Source organism: Nomascus leucogenys, chromosome 2, assembly GCF_006542625.1.
Source record: "Nomascus leucogenys isolate Asia chromosome 2, Asia_NLE_v1, whole genome shotgun sequence".
NCBI classification, from domain to species: domain Eukaryota; kingdom Metazoa; phylum Chordata; class Mammalia; order Primates; family Hylobatidae; genus Nomascus; species Nomascus leucogenys.
Genome location: NC_044382.1, coordinates 42,432,771 through 42,454,554, shown reverse-complemented (window position 1 = coordinate 42,454,554; position 21,784 = coordinate 42,432,771). Strand labels below are relative to the sequence as shown.

The 21,784-nt window shown below is 42.4% G+C and overlaps 1 protein-coding gene across 3 annotated transcripts in view; it reads right to left on the bottom strand.

The window, feature by feature from the left end:
- Positions 1-21,784, bottom strand: part of TRPC7 (transient receptor potential cation channel subfamily C member 7) — a 197,390-nt gene that overhangs the window by 61,094 nt on the left and 114,512 nt on the right. The gene's annotated exons all lie outside the window — the stretch shown is intronic.

Here is a 21,784-nt window from a genome sequence, read left to right as displayed (position 1 = left end):
TCTATTTATTTAGTAGAGAGTTAACATGTAACCCTGGATGATCTGGGCAGCTATCTTCCACTTTGGGGACTAAGTAGCAAAACAAGTCTGTTGAAAACAGAAACAGAATGGTGTGCAGAAAGAGGCTGAGCTGGTGTTTGACCTCTTTAGGGCCCAGCTCCACTCTACCCATGTGGTCCATGAGACACTTTTATATTCAAAAGCAAAATGTTTTGTTTTCTGCTGGATCCAGCATATTGGCTTTAGTTGTTGCCACCAGAACATCCCTTTTCTGCAAATAGTAGTTGCTGCTTGGCCATTTTTTAGTTGACTCAGGGTCAACTGGAAACTGGTAATAGGCAATATTTAAGCAAAATTTATGGGAATAAAGTTTACATTTGAAAAAAATATACTTGTTAGCTTATCTTTTTCCCCATGACAGGAGGAAGCCATTGTTTGCTTTTGACAGGTCTGCCCTTTGGCCACACTCAGGATACCCCTGTGCTTCCAGAGCATGGCTGGACACTATGGACTAGAGAAGATAGACTGGGCATTTTTCAAAGGGACAACTTATCAACTGAGTACCCTGGAACGTCATGTGCTGATTTTCATCTCATTTGCCTCACTGAGTATTAAGGGGACATATACAACAATTCCTGGGAAATGTGAAACATTCCCTTTTCATTACAAGAGCAATATAAATAGAGCTATTTTAAAATTCGCAATGTAAGGGACAACATGTTTCCCATTTCTGTGAACTCACGGTAACTCACAGTAACAGCCAAACTATCTTTGAGGACATTATCAAAGGTTTCTTTGACCCTACAGCCCCTGACAATACCATTACTTGAAATATTAGATGCAAATGAGGCTTTTCTTTGTAGCATTACTGGCTTTTCTTTGTGGCATTACTGCTATGCTTTCTCTCTAAGCATAGCAATGGATTATCCTCAGCCCAGGGAGGAACCCCCAGGCTGCAGGTCATAAGACATCCTGGGCCCTTTCTGGCTCATAATGAAGAGGAGCAAGCAATGGAAAGTCATGCAGACATTTCTGTAATTCTCAGGGTCTAGTCATAGCACAGTCTCAGAGGGAGTGGTGGGTGAGCATGGGGTGCAGTCACTTTTGTTTTTCAACTGCCAGCCTTCTGTGGATACTGAAATGGCCCTGCTTTGCAGAAACAGTCTGATTAGAAGGCACGGCACATGCTGTGAAATAGAAGACGAGTATTTGACTCACCCTATGGCTCCCTGCACTACAGCTGCCTGGGAAGGATGCCTGTTGCAATCCCCATCATTTGCTTCTTGTCTGTATCTGGGAGAGCCTGTCCCATGCTTCTGTTGCTGCCTCTTGCAGACAGGTCAGCACCACAGATTGGGCAGAAGGCCAGAAGAACAAAAGCTCTAAGAGAGAACACAGTGGCAACTATCCCCCACCACGACTATTCCCCACTCTCCCTTGCTTGCCTCAGAGGAAGACGGTGGTCCCAGCTAAAACACAGGGGTCTCTTGGGGCTCTGTCTTCCTCCGATTGGACCTTTGCTAATTTCCACAGCTGCATTTATCTCTATAATAAAGCAACCTAGCTTCAGACATGCTATTTATTTGTAGATAGACTTTATGATGTAATAAGATACCAGCTGTGGATAGCTGAAGCCCAAATTGGTGTTTACCTCTATCTGGGTACCTTTCTGTACTTGTGGCAGCCCTTCAAAGACAGTTCAATGTATATCAAAAGATTTTTTCCCATGTGATTTTGAAGCAAGAAAAAATATCATCCCTGACCCAAGAAGGATGAGAGTAGCAAATGAAGCACACCAACAGGACACAAAGAAAACTCTACCCAAAAGGGCACACAGCTAAGGAACAAAGGCAGGAAGAACTCGGGGTGTGACCAGGATTTTCAAAAGTAGGGTCAGAGAGGAACTAATGGAAGAAAAGCTTATAGCTAGAATAGAATAGGAACTCAGAAAATTGGTGTTGTCTTGGGCTTATTTTCTTTGGCATCTTGCTCACAAAAGGATAGAATGATCAAAGGATGGATGTCACCAAGAACTAAGCCTAGGCCATTCCTGCCTAGAGCATGGCACACTTTTAGGAAAATTCTTGAAGGGAAGAACTGATGTGACCGCCTAGATTTTCCCAGCAATATGATTCATATTCATCATAGTAGGCAGTTTGTAATGGCTGGAGCCAAGAATCTGTGAAGGAGTTTACATGGGGCTGAGCAGGCTCTTAAGAGAAAATAAACTACATCTGTAACTGAGATGGACTGTCCAAGGAGCTGGGTGAGGGAGGCACTGGAGAGGAGTTGGCCTGCAGGGAGAGATAGGAGGGGACACTGAGACAGAATTCTCTGGAATGGAAAGGCTGACTCTGCCCCACTCAGGTGACAGTCTCTCTTTCTTTTCTCTCAAGTAATTCTTAGTCACTCCCTTTAATTGTAGTTATAGTTCTGCATGATGCCCTGCTGGAGAGAAAACTCCTCCTGGAGGGCTCCTGTGGTCTTTAGCGTGGTGTTCATGAATGGGCACTGTTTGAGTAAATGGAATGGCCAGAGTTCTCTGCTTTCAGATTGCAAATCTGGTGCCATCCACAGGACCAAAGTTGCCTTCCTTCCTCATTGCCCCTGTGAGGTGGCCGACTCCCTGCACTTCTGCATGTCACCACATCTGGAAGAGGCATGTGGGTACCAGAGGCTGAAAGTGGCTTGCTAGGAGACACGATGAACAGATAAATGATTGAATTAATATCTGCTGAATTTATTTTCACTGTAGAAGTGCCAGGAGATTAAGAAACAACAACAACAACAACAACTTCCTTAATTCCCAAAGGCAGTTGAACTAGGGGTTTGAAGAGATGAACCAGGAAAAAATTCATACCATCATCTGGAGGGGATGCCCCAAGAAATGAGCCAAGGAGGGAGGCAGGGATTGGAACTAAGCTCAAGGGGATTTTGGGCTACAACATGGGGTTATTTCATATGCCCTGCCTAGGCACACGACCCCACTCACCTTTTTGCAGCACTGCCTTCAAAATTTCCCATTTTTTGACCACCTGAGCATCTGTCACATAGCTCCTTCATTGCTGGGAGATTCTATTTGGATGCCTCTGTAGACATCTGACACTCGATTCTACCCTCCTCTGACTCCTCTTCCACTTGTGCACCCCTGATCCCAGCTAACTCTGGAATGCTTCTTGGTTATTTCTACAGCTGGGGGTTCTGCCAAGCAGTTGTGAACTGAGCCTTCTTGGAAGTCTACCGGGCAGCAAAAGGAGATGGGCCTCTCTGCAGGCTCTTCATTCCCACAGATATTCAATATCAACCCTTACGTTAGGTCCCTTGTGCTATTGTTCTCAAAGACAGCTCTCTGTTCCTGTATCCCAGGGGCAGGACACAAAAAAACTCTCTGCCACCTCTCTTTAAACAAACCTCCAATTTTCTAGACCAAGAGAGATTACTTACACAAATGCCCTTAATTGTTGGGTTGCTCTGAGAACTGTGCCTGTGACTCAGCAGCATCTCTCTGACAAGAGAATGGTTTTTTGATGAAGAAAGTCCTTAATGAACCAACCTATGTCTCAGTCTCAGGGTGCAGGCACCAAAACAAAGGGTGCTGGACTTCTTCCAGAGCTGGAGGCAAGCGGTTTCCTGAGTGCAGGGGCGAAGGCAGGAGCTGTGGCGGGGCTTTCTGGAGATGGAAGCATTTTCCCCACTTGCCAGAAGTCCTCTCAGAGCAGAGAACTCAGAGGGTGCTGATGTGACTGGGTTTCCAGTCTGGTTATGTTGTCATGGCCAGAGTCCCATGGAAGGCTGAGTCAGCTTCTAGCTTGCTCCAAATGACTGCCTCTACCCTTTCACAGTATCACAAAGAGGCCGCCCTCCATACCTGGCAGCAACTCTCTCCACCCCACCAGAGGTTATGCCCTAACCTGAAATCAAAGAAGTGGAAGCTATTTCCAGCAAATTTTCTTGGATTATTTTCAACTCCTCCCCTTCCTGAGCCTTACCATCTAGCCATGTTGCTCTACATGCTGTTCCCAAACAGGTGGCATAGGTAGCCACCCCCTGTCTATGTTCAAAGAAGGTCCATCCTGCTCCTCTCTGGTTTAACGCCTCAGCAGCTTTCAAGACCCAACTTCCCCTTCGGGAGGCCGAGGTGGGCGGATCATCTGAGGTCAGGAATTCAAGACCAGCCTGGCCAACATGGTGAAACCCCATCTCTACTGGAAAAAAAAAAAAATACAAAAATTAGCTGGGCATGGTGGCTGGTGCCTGTAATCCCAGCTACTTGGAAGGCTGAGGCAGGAGAATTGCTTGAACCTGGGAGGCAGAGGCTGCAGTGAGCAGAGATTGCACCACTGCTCTCCAGCCTGGGCGATGGATCAAGACTCTGTCAAAAACAAACAAACAAACAAAAAACACCCAACTTCCCGTCTACCTCCAAGTCCCACCAAGTTCTTCAGCCCCCAAAGACATCTTGGACACCTATGGGTCTTATTCTGTAACCCACTCACTTGGCAATCATGTGTCATATGTCAAGTTGTATATAGACGTACTCTTGTGACTACATTTGATCTTTTCTGTTATTTTTAATCTTCTTGAAGGAACCAACTGTCTAGGTATCTCCAAGAGTGTGCAGCCTTATGTTTTCCATGTAATAGGTGCTCAATAAACTTCTGTTGAGTGATTGATAAACTGAGGGTTTTGAATCCCTTAAGATTTTCTCCATGATTCTCTCATCGTCCCAGAATAATTTCTAAATGGAACAAATCCTGTTACTCAGTGCCTGATGAATGCTTAAGTGTCTTCACATCTTTACTAAAAGGCAGGCAGGAAGAGGTGATAAAAGCTAAACCAGGTACTCATCTTCTTGTGTAGGACAATATTGAAATATGAGTCCAAAATAAGGTTTGAGGATTATCTCTTGGATTAGATGAGGATTATTTAATTTTTATGTATGCCATGTACCATGTTAACTGATATCAATTCAGAAAGTATTTATTTAATAATAAGGAATCACTAAGGTTTGTTGAGCACTATTCTGTGTCAGGTCCTCTGCTTACCTGTCATTATATTATTTAACCCTCACATCAGTTCTTTAAGGTGGGGTTGGTAAATCTCTGTTTTAAATATGGAGGCATTAGACACAGAGAGATTAAGTAACTTGTCTACCATCAGTCACAAAAGTGATTATGAAGACAGGGCCTGGACTGGAACCCAGGCCAGTCTGATGTCAAAGATAGCATTTTGAACTATATTTACCCTATATTTCCTCAAGGTAGGTTTAAAATCAGACCGAAACACCAAAGCACAAGGGATTATGGTGATTTTTCCAACTCCCCAAAGGCCAGGGGACTCACCATTTGAGATGCTGTTAGAACTGTTATCTCTCTCTGCCCTTCTGCCTGTTTTTCAGCCAAGTCTCAGTAGAGATAAAAATCAGAAATACACAAGGAGAAGGGCTTGAAGCCACTTTCCTTGATAACTTCATCCTGCTAAAGATAACATCCTGGGCTCTGTCTTCTACATATAGAGAAGAATAGAAGCAGCTGATTCCATGATGGCTCAAGTGCCTGATCACTTCTTTGCCAGGACCCAGGTTAATGTGGAGGCCACCCAAGCTCAGACTTATAGCCTTGAAAAGTGCAGACTCCATTTAAACAATCACTTTGCTGAAGGACCTAATTAGGATTTCAAGTCCCATGACAAAATCTTACCTGACACTGATATCTTACTAGGAAGAGCAGCAGTTCCCTGAGCCTGAGTTCTGACTGGATAATATTCCCAAGTTGGTTCCGCGACTCTGCAGGCCTTGCTGGTGGCTGTGCTGTGCCTTGGTTGCAAACATTCATGGGGTTTGGAACAGGCACAGGCTCTGGGTCAGCCTGCCCAGGTGTCAATACAAGCTCCACCACTGATTGGTGAGGAATTGAGTAGCTTAATTCCTTAGGTCTCAGTTTCTCTACTTATGGAATGTCCATAATGATGACTAACTCAAGGGAGGTTTCAAGGGTTTAGAAAATGCAGTTCCAGTTTTTGGTTTATGGTGCAATTTTTAAACCTCAGCAAACTTCTGTTTACCAACATACTTCTTTTTGATTGGTATAATATTTCTGAAATACAAACGACTTATATCATGCATCAAATTTTTTAATCAACCAAAGATGTGCTCACTTACAGAGTATTCATCCACTTTCTGTGGCTCTAAAGTAGAGAAACTTTATTATCATTAAAAGCAGTTTTTCTTGCATGAATAATTCTTACTCTAGTTCAGAAACTTTATCAACAAGTAGAACATACACCCAAAGGTATTAATATTGATACAAGAAATCTGCATGGGATTCTGTATCTATATTTAATTAAATGAAAAAAGACAGAGTGGGAATGCTTTCTTTAAATATAAACCACAGTGTCTGACCAGTACAAAAATTGTCATCCTAGGTTGATGGAACTGGGATGGGATGTGGTGGTCATACATTTTTCAAAGAGATTCCCTCATATTATCAAATAAAATATTAGGTCAGGGCAGGCAGATGAAGGAATCAGAGGGAACTATTTGTAGCTTACTTAGAACTACCCCTTTTTGATTCTAAATTTTCTAAATTTTTCTTTCAGAGAAATGGGAATATAACTCAGTAATGAGTTATTTACTTTTGAAAATCACATTTTATATTTTATTTTTACATAATTATTTTAAAATGACACTTTAAAATTCAGTCTATCTCCTTGAATTTATATGATAATGCTGATGTATGTATAACATCTACATTGCCCATGTTTTATTTTTACTTGATGCTTTTATTTGTATATTGTTTTATACTCAAAAGATGCTCAAGATTTAGGGTCACTAATTTTAAATTTTAACCTTTGAATTCTTAAAGTTATAAATATTTTTAATACCAGTATTTTGACATTGTGAGACATAAATGTGAAATAAGGGCATAGTCATTGATTCAAGCATTAGAAATAACATGTGTGTAACCCAAATGTTCCAGGTCTTGGCAGCTGGTGAGCACAAACCTAGTACCATTGGCAGACAGTGATCCATCCATTCACCAGACATGTATTAAATGCCTATTGTTACCAGGTACCAAGAACTTTTAGGAATGGAGGACACAGTGAACAAGATGGCCATGGTCCCTGCCCTTGGGAAGCCTCATAATTCCCTAATCTTGATGGTTCTGAGTCTTTCCAGACTGGACAACAGGGGATTGTTTCATGATAGCCTCCTATGTATTCCTACTCAAGTCACTCTACCTGTCACTCAGTGTACCAAGTGCAGGACATCAGCTCCTTCCTCCTCCCTTCCTGAATGAGCCCTGGGCAGGGCCAGGCCAGTTGCTGGGACACATGCTGTGGTATGACCAGTTTTCTGCCCTCTGCTGTGTCCTCAGGGGCGAACTTTCTCCTGCAGTTCTGTTGATGTGCCAGCGGGGCCCACATGGTGCTGGGTGCTGGGTTCCTCTGGACCTTGATGCCTCCTTGGTGTGTGGGGTGTCTGCTTTCTTTGCAAAGGCAGTTGCTTGCTTTCCATTGCTCCTATCTCACTTGCTTTCCGTTGCTCCTGTCTCTAGATCTCCATCTATTTTCCCTAGAAATGCCTGTCTCTTCTCATGCCCATCTTCTTTAAAGGGGCAGACCCCCAACAGAACTGCTGGAAGTGAAACCCAGAGTGAAGTAATGCCTTCCACTGTTCCACAGATTCTCTTTCCCAGGCTCCAGGCCTGCATAAGTCCATTTCTGATAATTCCAAGATGAGAATTACTTGTCATAGTTAATTTTACCTCCATCTGAGTGTGAGTTAGCCTCCCACTAAGGCAGAATGAAGAGAGGTGTAAAATCCTGAATGAGATCCTTAGCTCCCTGCACATTGCTCATCTTGGTTTGTGAGAAGGGAGGTGAGAAGGGTCCAAGGACCACCTCATGTTGAGCTCAGAAACCTTGCTCATCCCTCACACTTAGGTCTTGACCAGATTTCTTACTTCCGGGAATTTTTAACCTTATTTCCTGCCCTTTCATTTCCCAGCATCAACCTGACCAACAAAGACCCACGTAGACAGAGTTCTAGTTCTTTTTCATGTGATTCTGGGCCTTATGCAAACAATGGGGTGTGCCTATCAATGGACATCCCCTCTCCTCCAACAAACACTGTAACTCTGCACATGTAGAGTGCACAGAGCACTTTTAAAGGGCATCTCCTAATTCCATTTATCACCCTGCCCACTCCTACCCTAAAATACTTCTGTCCTCTTGGTGCTATCTGTGCTTACTCTGCCATGCAAGGCTTCAGTTTGGACAACTTCAATTGTTGTCTTCACTTATCCAAGAAATGTGGAAATTTATCATACCCCAAAACTGGGAAACATTATTTCTGGTAAAGGGCATGTCTTGGTCATGCAGGAGACCTCTGATTCCCTATTCTCAGATGTCAGATGAGGATATGAATACTCAGCATTCAAGGGTAAGGTACCCTGGGCACTTGTTTGTTTGTTGCTCCCTTTGTCATCAGGGGCCATCCCCCACACCATAATATGTGTGTATGTGCGCACGTGTGTGTGTATATTCACACACCTATATAAATTTCTTAATGGGTCGGGTCAATTTTGGTCATACTTTCAATGTTAGTTTTTATCAACTATGGCAAATAAAATCTCTTTCTCCCAGAATGTTCATATTCTTTAGAAGTAAAACTGAATCTCATTGGATATTGTGATATATTTAAAGCCAGATCTACCTACACTCAAATCTATCTACGCATCCATTCATTCAACAAATATCTACTGAGCCAGGCACTAGGGACACAGAAGTTGATAATAATGTCTTGGCCCTCATTGCCCTCAATGCCTGTCAGAGAGACAGTTAAATAGGCAAGTTCAATGTAGCTCTAACAGTGCCCTAACAGGAGTTGACCAGGGGTGTCATGGAACAGCAAAGGAGAGGCACCCAGCCCAAGCAGGGATGTGGAGGGACAGTGAGGAATGCCTTGTTGAGGGAAGGATTTTTGTGCAGAGTGTGAAGGCTATACCCAGGCCACCGAGAGAGTCAGGAAGAGCATGCTGAGGAGAAGGAGCTGCAAAACACTTGGGCTCCAGAGTCAGTGCTTGCTTTAAATCTTGCCTCTGCCTGTGACTGCCTGTGTGAGATTGAGCAAGTTACTTCACCCCTGAGCTGTGTCTATTTCATATGTAAAGCAGAGATGACAATATTGATGACACACTGAATGAGTATATTCAAAGCACTTGGCATGGTAAAGGGCACAGATTAAGAACTTAAAACATTGTTGTTATTGTTGCTGTTATTACTGAAGCCTCAGAACCTGGCATGTTAGGAGAGATGCAGGTAGCTCAGGGTGGCTGGACCTTTGAGGAGTAATGGGTCTTGTGAGTCGTGCTAAGATGAAGACTAAACATGACTTGGAAAAGTAGGGTGCCTTAGGAGCCAGGCAGAGTTGTAACAGACTTTTAGTTTAGACATATGGGCTAGATATGCATAGTGTGGACTTTTTTTGCACATACACTTGCTTTCACTTTTGCCCCCACTGTACTCCCATGTGCAAAGCAGAACAACATCCTCCATTTAAATTGCAGCATCAGACAGTCTCAAACATTTCCAGGGGCACTTGATTCGTGGAACCTGCCCAGTGGACAATGATAATTTATTGCAATGTCCAGTATTCTGTTTGCAGTCTCTTTAAATGTTAATGATCACTAATGTAATTATGATTGAGAAAGTTCCTGGGCCAGTGTGGGTCTAATTTAATTTACAAAGCCATCTGGAGCTATGCAGGATTTTTTGAACATTTTTTTCCAGACCAAATTTGCATGGCTTCTAGTCACTATAATGTCAAACCTATAGCAAAGACACTACCCTCAGACTCTAAGGATCTAGAAGGGAAGCCCAGTGGCCTAAGGATGGGTCAGAGGATGCAAGGCTGATGATAGATTTTGTAATCTCCCGGCTGGACAAGACGCCAGATGAATGGCTGCTAACTATGCTCAGAAAAAACAATTCACATTTCTTCCCATGCCTATAAGGCTTTTGATAGTCTAGTTCTTGCCTCAGTGCCCCTCCACAGTGTTCCTGAAGTGCACCAAGGCCTTCCTTGACAACTCTGCCCAAAGTAGAAGGCTTCCTTGTGCCCCCTACTCAGTTCCTCCTGTCCTCTAACCCTGCTTTCTTATATCACTTGGCAACCATTAGAGTTTATTAAGCATTTATTGTCTGTCTCTGTACTAGAACATAAGCTTTATAAGAGCAAGGACTTTCTATTTTTGCCTCACTGCACCTGTAGTACTTGGAGCAGTGTCCAGTACATAGTATAATTTCAAGAAACACTTATCGAATGCACAAATTTATAAATGAATCCGCAACTCATCTCTTTGATTCCACAGCATACTCCCACAAGTAGGAACTCTCACTCCTCTCTCCTCCTGAGGTAAACGGCATTTCCAAAGATGGTGACAACAATATGTCCCATCCCACATGCTCTGGAATCAGACCTTGACAATCCTCCATCAAAAGGTGGGTCTAAATCCCTGTGGTGGAAGCTGGGTTAACTCTCAATGACTTACTTTGAAGAGGATGCTGTGACACTTTCCAAGACTGAGCCTTAGACATCTTCAGTATCTCCCGAGAAAGCTACCTCTTAGAAGGCAGCTGCCATACTATAGTCCAGCTCCCCTGAGACCCCTATGCTGTGAGGAAGCTCAAAATATCCATGTGCAGGGAGAGAGACCAAATAAAGGAGCACTGAGGTGCCAGCCATGTGGGTGTAGCCTTCTGACATCTTCTTTCTCAGCCAAACCACCAATTGAATACAGCTGAACAAATGATGTTAGCATAAGAACATCCCAGCTGAATCCTGCCTGATTTCCTGACCTACAGAATTGTGAGTAATTAAAATGATTGATTCTTTTCCAAACCACCAAGTTTTATGCACCAAAAGATAAGTCGAACACCGCCCATCAGTTTCTAGTTCTCAGCACTCCACATTGTCTCCTTCTCCATGGGCCTGTGGGGCAAGAATTTCTTCCTCGGTCTTCATCTTCTCTCTGCCTTGACGTTCATCCTGTGCTCCTCTCCCTTCTCAGAGGTAGAAGCATCTCACAAACAACAGCTGCACTTACCTGTGTTGTTAGTTGCACTTACCTATGGCCTCACGACCATCTGAAATCTGGCTCTTAAACTCTGCTGAAATTACTGTCTCAAAATCTTGTTAACTTCCTTCTGGTTGTCAGACACAAAAATCTGTTCTGTGTCTTCCTTCCCTTTGACAGCACTGTGGTTCAGATGCTGCCTACCGCTCTTTAAGCCATGAACGCTTGCCTACCTGGACCCCATCTGTATGTCTGGGTGTCTGAATAACCTCCCTGGGAGATGAGCCTGTCTTGTTTTCTTGCCTGAAGATTCATCATAGAAGAATGAGTGACGTTTTCCCTTCCACCTCCTTAGGAGGTGGCCAGGAGAGCTCTGTGTTCTGGTGGTCATAGCTGAGGAAGAAGTTAATAGTTTCTTGAGGTTTTTAGGAATGGTTCTGAATATCACATGCAGGCTTTTGGGAGGGATTAGGGCTCGGTGAAGAGGAGAGTCTGGAGGAGAGTCCTTGGTGTTTGAGAGATGTTTCCTGAGACCAGGAAAGGGGAGTGGGGTTTGAATGTCTTCTGTGGGGTGGCAGACATCAAGTTCCAGTTGAACTCCCTGCCTTGGAAGTAGATGGACCCCCAAATGCAGGTCATTCCAGAGTACTGAGAGGATTGAGCAAATGACAAGGGTCTTCTTTGTGGAAATCCTGAAGAGGGCCCTAGCACCAGCCTGGCTCAGGGATCTTGCTGCATTTGAAGCTCCAGGAGGAAAGGGTTAATTCTCTTTTGTTTTGTTTTTCTGTTTTATTCCCAGTACCTGCTGTAGTGTCAGGGACACAACGGGTGCTCAAAAACAAACAAACAAACGAAAAAAAAAACCCCAAAAAACCCCAGAAAAAAAACCCTCTGTTGAATGCATAAGATGGAGCCACAGCTTAGGACAGATTGTGGTGATCAGCACTTGTTAGTGGCATCAGGTGTCCATAGGAGAAGGGCATAGACCAAGAGCCCTCCTTTAGGTACACAAGTGAGTCTTCAGGGCCATGGTACAACACAGAAAAAGGTGCCCCCAGAATGACTGAGACCAAAGTTCCTTCCAATCTGGGCAGGAGACACTGAGCCAGACTTCATATAGTTCAGAAAAATTTTTAAATGCTAAGAGCCAACATTTATTGGATATGATGTGCCAGACATTGTTCTAAATGATTTTCATGTATTGATCAATTTAATCCTTGCAACAATTCCATCATTAGCACAATCACTAGATCTTTTTTTTTTACAAAGGAGGAAACTGAGGCAGAGGGCTAAGTAACCCATCTGAGGTCACACAGCCAGGATATGAACCCAGACATGCCTACTTCAGAACTTGAACTACACCAAGCAGCAGTTAATATGTGAGATATCTTACCAGCAAGAGGCACAAAGAAAATTCATACTGGCTATGCCTGTTTCTCCAGTCATTACACATTTAATGCTGTATGTACATGTATATAGATTATACATAACATTTTAATAATATAATAAAATATTAATTTTGACAGAACAGGTTAAGGTTAGAAATAGAGATTTTTTTTTTTCTAGTAATAGAGTGTAACAACATGGAGTGGGCTGTGCCTTGTCTGCCACTGAGATGATACCCAGCTGGTCCCCTAACTAGTGCTGGCTATGGAGCAGAATAATTCCTAGAAGAATTTGTCCAGTACTTACTATGTACTGGAACTTTATAAGGCAAGTAGTGTTATCCCCACATTAGAGATGAGGGAAAAGCAAAGTTAAACAATTTGCCCAAGCTGATGATTCTTAACCACTACTCCACACAGGGCCATTTGCTCACATCATGCTGAAAGGTCTGTTTTTTAACACATGGCCTTTGCTTGTCTGGGAGGGAGTCAATTAATTCAGGAAGAAATCTTTAACAACCATGTAAGGGACCTTTGGCATATTTGTGCACCATCTGTAAATATAATAACCAGTTACAATTATGACAGAACATGACATATATGTATGTGTCCCCTGCCCTCATAACAAAAAGTCAGATTTCTCTGGGCAGTGGTTTATTATCAGCTAAGGATCTGTAACTGATGCTAATGGATTTGCTTGTTGGAACTTTGTCTTTGTAACCCTCCCTAATGGGTTTTAATTTCACTGAATTTCAGCCTGATGGTTACTGCAAGCAGCTCTTCCAAATTAGCCAACACTTTAACATCACCTTTTCACCTTTTCTAATAAGGACTTTAAATAAAGGTCTCAAAATGGGCCCCAAAATGCAGGTCATTCCAGAGTGCTGGGAGGATTGACTGAAGGTCCTTATTAGAAAAACAAGTATTAGGGGGTGGAGCCAAGATGGCCGAATAGGAACAGCTCCAGTCTACAGCTCCCAGCGTGAGTGACACAGAAGACAGGTGATTTCTGCATTTCCAACTGACGTACTGGGTTCATCTCACTGGGGAGTGCCAGACAGTGGGTGCAGGACGGTGGGTGCAGTGCACCGTGCATGAACTGAAGCAGGGCAAGGCATCGCCTCACCCAAGAAGCGCAAGGGGTCAGGGAATTCCCTTTCGTAGTCAAAGAAAGGGTGACAGATGGCACCTGGAAAATCGGGTCACTCCCACCCTAATACTGTGCTCTTCCAATGAGCTTAACAAATGGCATGCCAGGAGATTATATCCCGCACCTGGCTTGGAGGGTCCTATGCCCACGGAGCCTCGCTCATTGCTAGCACAGCAGTCTGAGATCAAACTGCAAGGTGGCAGTGAGGCTGGGGGAGGGGTGCCTGCCATTGCCCAGGCTTGAGCAGGTAAACAAAGCAGCCAGGAAGCTCGAACTGGATGGAGCCCACCACAGCTCAAGGAGGCCTGCCTGCCTCTGTAGGCTCCACCTCTAGGGGCAGGGCACAGACAAACAAAAGACAGCAATAACCTCTGCAGACTTAAATGTCCCTCTCTGACAGCTTTGAAGAGAGTAGTGGTTCTCCCAGCATGCAGCTTGAGATCTGAGAACGGGCAGACTGTCTCCTCAAGTGGATCCCTAACCCCCAAGTAGCCTAACTGGGAGGCACGCCCCAGTAGGGGTGGACTGATACCTCACACAGCCAGGTACTCCTCTGAGACAAAACTTCCAGAGGAACGATCAGACAGCAGCATTTGCAGTTCACCGATATCCGCTGTTCTGCAACCATTGCTGCTGATACCCAGGCAAACAGGGTCTGGAGTGGACCTCCAGTAAACTCCAACAGACCTGCAGCTGAGGGTCCTGACTGTTAGAAGGAAAACTAACAAACAGAAAGGACATCCACACCAAAAACCCATCTGTACGTCAACATCATCAAAGACCAAAGGTAGATAAAACCACAAATATGGGGAAAAAACAGAGCAGAAAAACTGGAAACTCTAAAAATCAGAGCGCCTCTTCTCCTCCAAGGAACGCAGCTCCTCACCAGCAATGGAACAAAGCTGGATGGAGAATGACTTTGACGAGTTGAGAGAAGAAGGCTTCAGAAGATCAAACTACTCCGAGCTAAAGGAGGAAGTTCGAACCAATGGCAAAGAAGTTAAAAACTTTGAAAAAAAATTATATGAATGGATAACTAGAATAACCAATGCAGAGAAGTCCTTAAAGGACCTGATGGAGCTGAAAACCATGGCACAAGAACTACGTGACGAATGCACAAGCCTCAGTAACCAATGCGATCAACTGGAAGAAAGGGTATCAGTGATGGAAGACGAAATGAATGAAATGAAGCGAGAAGAGAAGTTTAGAGAAAAAAGAATAAAAAGAAATGAACAAAGCCTCCGAGAAATATGGGACTATGTGAAAACACCAAACCTACGTCTGATTGGTGTACCTGAAATTGACGGGGAGAATGGAACCAAGTTGGAAAACACTCTGCAGGATATTATCCAGGAGAACTTCCCCAATCTAGCAAGGCAGGCCAACATTCAAATTCAGGAAATACAGAGAATGCCACAAAGATACTCCTCGAGAAGAGCAACTCCAAGACACATAATTGTCAGATTCACCAAAGTTGAAATGAAGGAAAAAATGTTAAGGGCAGCCGGAGAGAAAGGTTGGGTTACCCACAAAGGGAAGCCCATCAGACTAACAGCTGATCTCTTGGCAGAAACTCTACAAGCCAGAAGAGAGTGGGGGCCAATATTCAACATTTTTAAAGAAAAGAATTTTCAACCCAGAATTTCATATCCAGCCAAACTAAGCTTCATTGGTGAAGGATAAATAAAATACTTTACAGACAAGCAAATGCTGAGAGATTTTGTCACCACCAGGCCTGCCCTACAAGAGCTCCTGAAGGAAGCACTAAACATGGAAAGGAACAACTGGTACCAGCCACTGCAAAAACATGCCAAATTGTAAAGACCATCAAGACTAGGAAGAAACTGCATCAACTAACGAGCAAAATAACCAGCTAACATCATAATGACAGGATCAAATTCACACATAACAATACTAACCTTAAATGTAAATGGGCCAAGTGCTCCAATTAAAAGGCACAGACTGGCAAATTGGATAAAGAGGCAAGACCCATCAGTGTGCTGTATTCAGGAAACCCATCTCACATGCAGAGACACACATAGGCTCAAAATAAAGGGATGAAGGAAGATCTACCAAGCAAATGGAAAACAAAAAAAGGCAGGGGTTGCAATCCTAGTCTCTGATAAAACAGACTTTAAACCAACAAAGATCAAAAGAGACAAAGAAGGCCATTACATAATGGTAAAGGGATCAATTCAACAAGAAGAGCTAACTATCCTAAATATATATGCACCCAATACAGGAGCACCTAGATTCATAAAGCAAGTCTTAGTGACCTAGAAAGAGACTTAGACTCCCACACAATAATAATGGGAGACTTTAACACCCCACTGTCAACATTAGACAGATCAACGAGATGGAAAGTTGACAAGGATATCCAGGAATTGAACTCAGCTCTGCACCAAGCGGACCTAATAGACATCTACAGAACTCTCCACCCCAAATCAACAGAATATACATTCTTTTCAGCACCACACCATACCTATTCTAAAATTGACCACATAGTTGGAAATAAAGCACTCCTCAGCAAATGTAAAAGAATGGAAATTATAACAAACTGTCTCTCAGACCACAGTGCAATCAAACTAGAACTCAGGATTAAGAAACTCACTCAAAACCACTCAACTACATGGAAACTGAACAACCTGCTCCTGAATGACTACTGGGTACATAACGAAATGAAGGCAGAAATAAAGATGTTCTTTGAAACCAACGACAACAAAGACACAACATACCAGAATCTCTGGGACACATTCAAAGCAGTGTGTAGAGGGAAATTTATAGCACTAAATGCCCACAAGAGAAAGCAGGAAAAATCTTAAATTGACACCCTAACATCACAATTAAAAGAACTAGAGAAGCAAGAGCAAACACATTCAAAAGCTAGCAGAAGGCAAGAAATAACTAAGATCAGAGCAGAACTGAAGGAAATAGAGACACAAAAAACTCTTCAAAAAATAAATGAATCCAGGAGCTGTTTTTTCGAAAAGATCAACAAAATTGATAGACCGCCAGCAAGACTAATAAAGAAGAAAAGAGAGAAGAATCAAATAGACGCAATAAAAAATGATAAAGGGGATATCACCACTGATCCCACAGAAATACAAACTGCCATCAGAGAATACTATAAACACCTCTATGCAAATAAACTAGAAAATCTAGAAGAAATGGATAAATTCCTCGACACATACACACTCCCAAGACTAAACCAGGAAGAAGTTGAATCTCTGAATAGACCAATAACAGGCTCTGAAATTGAGGCAATAATTAATAGCTTACCAACCAAAAAAAGTCCAGGACCAGATGGATTCACAGCCGAATTCTACCAGAGGTACAAGGAGGAGCTGGTACCATTCCTTCTGAAACTATTCCAATCAATAGAAAAAGAAGGAATCCTCCCTAACTCATTTTATGAGGCCACCATCATCCTGATACCAAAGCCTGGCAGAGACACAACAAAAAAAGAGAAATTTAGACCAATATCCTTGATGAACATTGATGCAAAAATCCTCAATAAAATACTGGCAAACCAAATCCAGCAGCACATCAAAAAGCTTATCCACCATGATCAAGTGGGCTTCATCCCTGGGATGCAAGGCTGGTTCAACATACGAAGATCAATAAACATAATCCAGCATATAAACAGAACCAAAGACAAAAACCACATGATTATCTCAATAGATGCAGAAAAGGCCTTTGACAAAATTCAACAACCTTCATGCTAAAAACTCTCAATAAATTAGGCATTGATGGGACGTATCTCAAAATAATAAGAGTTATCTATGACAAACCCACAGCCAATATCGTACTGAATGGGCAAACACTGGAAGCATTCCCTTTGAAAACTGGCGCAAGACAGGGATGCCCTCTCTCACCACTCCTATTCAACATAGTGTTGGAAGTTCTGGCCAGGGCAATCAGGCAGGAGAAGGAAATAAAGGGCATTCAATTAGGACAAGAGAAAGTAAAATTGTCCCTGTTTGCAGATGACATGATTGTATATCTAGAAAACCCCATCATCTCAGCCCAAAATCTCCTTAAGCTGATAAGCAACTTCAGCAAAGTCTCAGGATACAAATTCAATATGCAAAAATCACAAGCATTCTTATACACAAATAACAGACAAACAGAGAGCCAAATCATGTGAACTCCCATTCACAATTGCTTCAAAGAGAGTAAAATACCTAGGAATCCAACTTACAAGGGATGTGAAGGATCTCTTCAAGGAGAACTACAAACCACTGCTCAATGAAATAAAAGAGGATACAAACAGATGGAAGAACATTCCATGCTCATGGGTAGGTAGGAAGAATCAATATCGTGAAAATGGCCATACTGCCCAAGGTAATTTATAGATTCAATGCCATCCCCATCAAGCTATCAATGAGTTTCTTCACAGAATTGGAAAGAACTACTTTAAAGTTCATATGGAACCAAAAAAGAGCCCACATTGCCAAGTCAATCCTAAGTGAAAAGAACAAAGCTGGAGGCATCATGCTACCTGACTTCAAACTACACTACAAATCTACAGTAACCAAAACAGCATGGTACTGATACCAAAACAGAGATATAGACCAATGGAACAGAACAGAGCCCTCAGAAATAATGCCACATATCTACAACTATCTGATCTTTGACAAACCTGACAAAAACAAGAAATGGAGAAAGGATTCCCTATTTAATAAATGGTGCTGGGAAAACTGGCTAGCCATATGTAGAAAGCTGAAACTGGATCCCTTCCTTATATCTTATACAAAAATTAATTCAAGATGGATTAAAGACTTAAATGTTAGACCTAAAACCATAAAAACCCTAGAAGAAAACCTAGGCAATACCATTCAGGACATAGGCATGGGCAAGGACTTCATGTCTAAAACATCGAAAGCAATGGCAACAAAAGCCAAAATTGACAAGTGGGATCTAATTAAACTAAAGAGCTTCTGCACAGCAAAAGAAACCACCATCAGAGTGAACAGATAACCTACAGAATGGGAGAAAATTTTTGCAACCTACTCATCTGACAAAGGGCTAATATCCAGAATCTACAATGAACTCAAACAAATTTACAAGGAAAAAAGCAAACAACCCTATCAAAAAGTGGGCAAAGGATATGAACAGAGACTTCTCAAAAGAAGACATTTATGCAGCCAAAAAACAGATGAAAAAATGCTCATCATCACTGGCCATCAGAGAAATGCAAATCAAAACCACAATGAGATACCATCTCACACCAGTTACAATGGCAATCATTCAAAAGTCAGGAAACAACAGGTGCTGGAGAGGATGTGGAGAAAGAGGAACACTTTTAGACTGTTGGAAGGGACTGTAAACTAGTTCAACCATTGTGGAAGTTGGTGTGGCGATTCTTCAGGGATATAGAACTAGAAATACCATTTGACCCAGCCATCCCATTACTGGGTATATACCCAAAGGATTATAAATCATGCTGCTATAAAGACACACGCACATGTATGTTTATTGCGGCACTATTCACAATAGCAAAGACTTGGAACCAACCCAAATGTCCAACAATGATAGACTGGATTAAGAAAAGGTGGCACATATACACCATGGAATACTATGCAGCCATAAAAAATGATGAGTTCATGTCCTTTGTAGGGACACAGATGAAGCTGGAAACTATCATTCTCAGCAAACTATCGCAAGGACAGAAAACCAAACACCGCATGTTCTCACTCATAGGTGGGAATTGAACAATGGACATGGGAAGGGGAACATCACACACCAGGGACTGTTGTGGGGTGGGGGGTGGGGGGAGGGATAGCATTAGGAGATATACCTAATGCTAAATGATGAGTTAATGGGTGCAGCACACCAACATGGCACATGTATACATATGTAACAAACCTGCACGTTGTGCACATGTACCCTAAAACTTAAAGTATAATAATATTAATAATAATAATAAAAAGAAAAACAAGTATTATGTTGCTTTTATTAAAAATAATCTGGGGGAAAATGTATAAGGGCGGCTAGCTGTGGATCTGGTGAGAGGTTTAGCATCTCTGATATTATCTGTGGACTGGACAAGAACAGTGTGCTCTGCCAGTTCATTGGTCCTTCCCTATCTTGGGAATTCTGGCTGCCTGCTAGGCAGGACGAGCTTGGCTTAGTCACAGTAGTCCCCAGTGCCCCAGTCCCCTCCCCATCCACTGTGGCCCAGGCCTCCTCCAGGCTGCTAGAACTCGTCTGCCTCAGCTTACCACCACATCCTCTAGGCTTCTCAATGGCCTCCAGTTCCCTCCCTCATCTAAATAAAATCTCTGTTAGGGTAATCTAGGGAATGCCCCTAATCTTTGCAATCTCTGTAGGAGAATCTGAGTAGTTTATACTGTGGTTGATAGGCCATACTCAGCCATAGAAGCATCTAGGCTGAATTTGTCTCCTAAATTGCAAAGCCTTATTTTCTACTTCCAAAAGGACGGATATACATATTCCTTCTTTGAACTCAGCCGTTGCCTTTAGGCCCTCATCACTTCCTACTGTACACCTCTAACAGTATTTTAGCTAGTTCTCCTTCCTGTATACACCATCAAACCTTACCACTAGAACTGTATTACTGAAGTGAAGCTACTTACAGTCCTAACATATCATTAACTTGGCCACAAATGTGTAGAAAGTTCTATATCACACAAGAATCATACAAGTTGACATGGAAAGTGGTAAGGCTCCGGTATGGAAATGCTAAGGATATTTGTGGTGTGGTGTGGTGGACAGCTGGGGGTGGGGCAGGATTCACATAGAAAAATACTCATCTGCTTAGTAACCAGAGGAATGCATTTTAAAATATGCAAAGATAGTATTTTACATCTATTAAGTTAGGGAGGAATAATCCTAATAATCTTAACAATACTCAGTGCTTGCAAAGTGCTGATGAAACCAGGTCAGTTTTATACCAATGGTGGCACTGAAAAATAATATACTCCTTTGGGAAAATAATTTCGCAATGTATTTCAAGAACCATAGCAAATATTTATGCCCTTTGACCCAGTAACCCCACTCTCAGAAATTCAACTTAAGGAAATAACAGAAAAGAAGGAAAGAAAACTTTATGCAGATAAAAGTAAATAGAAATATATTTTAAAATGAATGCTCAACAGTAGAGAAAATGTTAACAATGGTATTCAATCTCATGCTAGCATCAACAAAATAATTATAGGAAACATAGATAAATGTTTACATTCTACTGCCAGGTGGATCAAATCACAAAATTATTTACCCTATAGCTGTATGGATGTAAATACATGTCTGCAAATCGGAAAAAAATGGAAACCTGTGAACAAATAAAAATAATTGATATATGGGGCACATGATTGTACACTGTCATTTTTCTTTTAAATAGCTTCCTTATTATTATAATGTTGTTTGTTCAGTAAACAAAATCAGTGAAATCAAAAATACTAACTGCAGACAACCTGGAGGCCATGTTCCATATGGAATGGAGCCGAGCCCTTTGGCCATCTTCACAGCCCACATGCTGGCCTTGCCTCCCCAGCCAGGAGTCCTGCCCCTGCCTGGGGTTCCTGTTCTACCTCCAATTGCCTCCTCTTCCCAAGCTCCTTTCTTCCCATAAATCCACCCCCAGGACACCTGCAAGTCCCTAAACATGATTGCACCTTTATAGGTCCCCCACTGCTTCCTCTTTCTGGAATGTCTTCGTTCCCCCTTTGCTTTTGAGCTCTGATCCCCCTTTCATGGCCTGGCTCAGAAGCCATGAACCTCCTGTTCCATGGTTTCCCACACCATTTTCATCTGAATTAGTCTTTCCTTACTTGTTTGATAAAGGGTTGGATTCAGATCTCTGTAACCCGTTAGGATGAAAGTTCCTGACAAACCGGGGCTGGGTCTTATTTATTTTATATTGTCCACAGATGTAGCTGATAATGGGTGTCACAGGATGATCCCCTCCTTCTTCGAGCTTGCATCTGCCTAGCAACACCTATCAGAAGAGGAGTAAGCATAGCAGTCAGGCAATGAGCCATCTGATGGGTTTAGTAAGGAATAATAAGTATAAAAAGATGAATTCATTTGTGATAAGTATACTCACTGCACAAACATACATATATACTAAGTATGTAATAGCTATAAAAATATTAATTTGTAATACTTATACTTCCGTAATAAGTATACTCATTACCCAAATACATTAT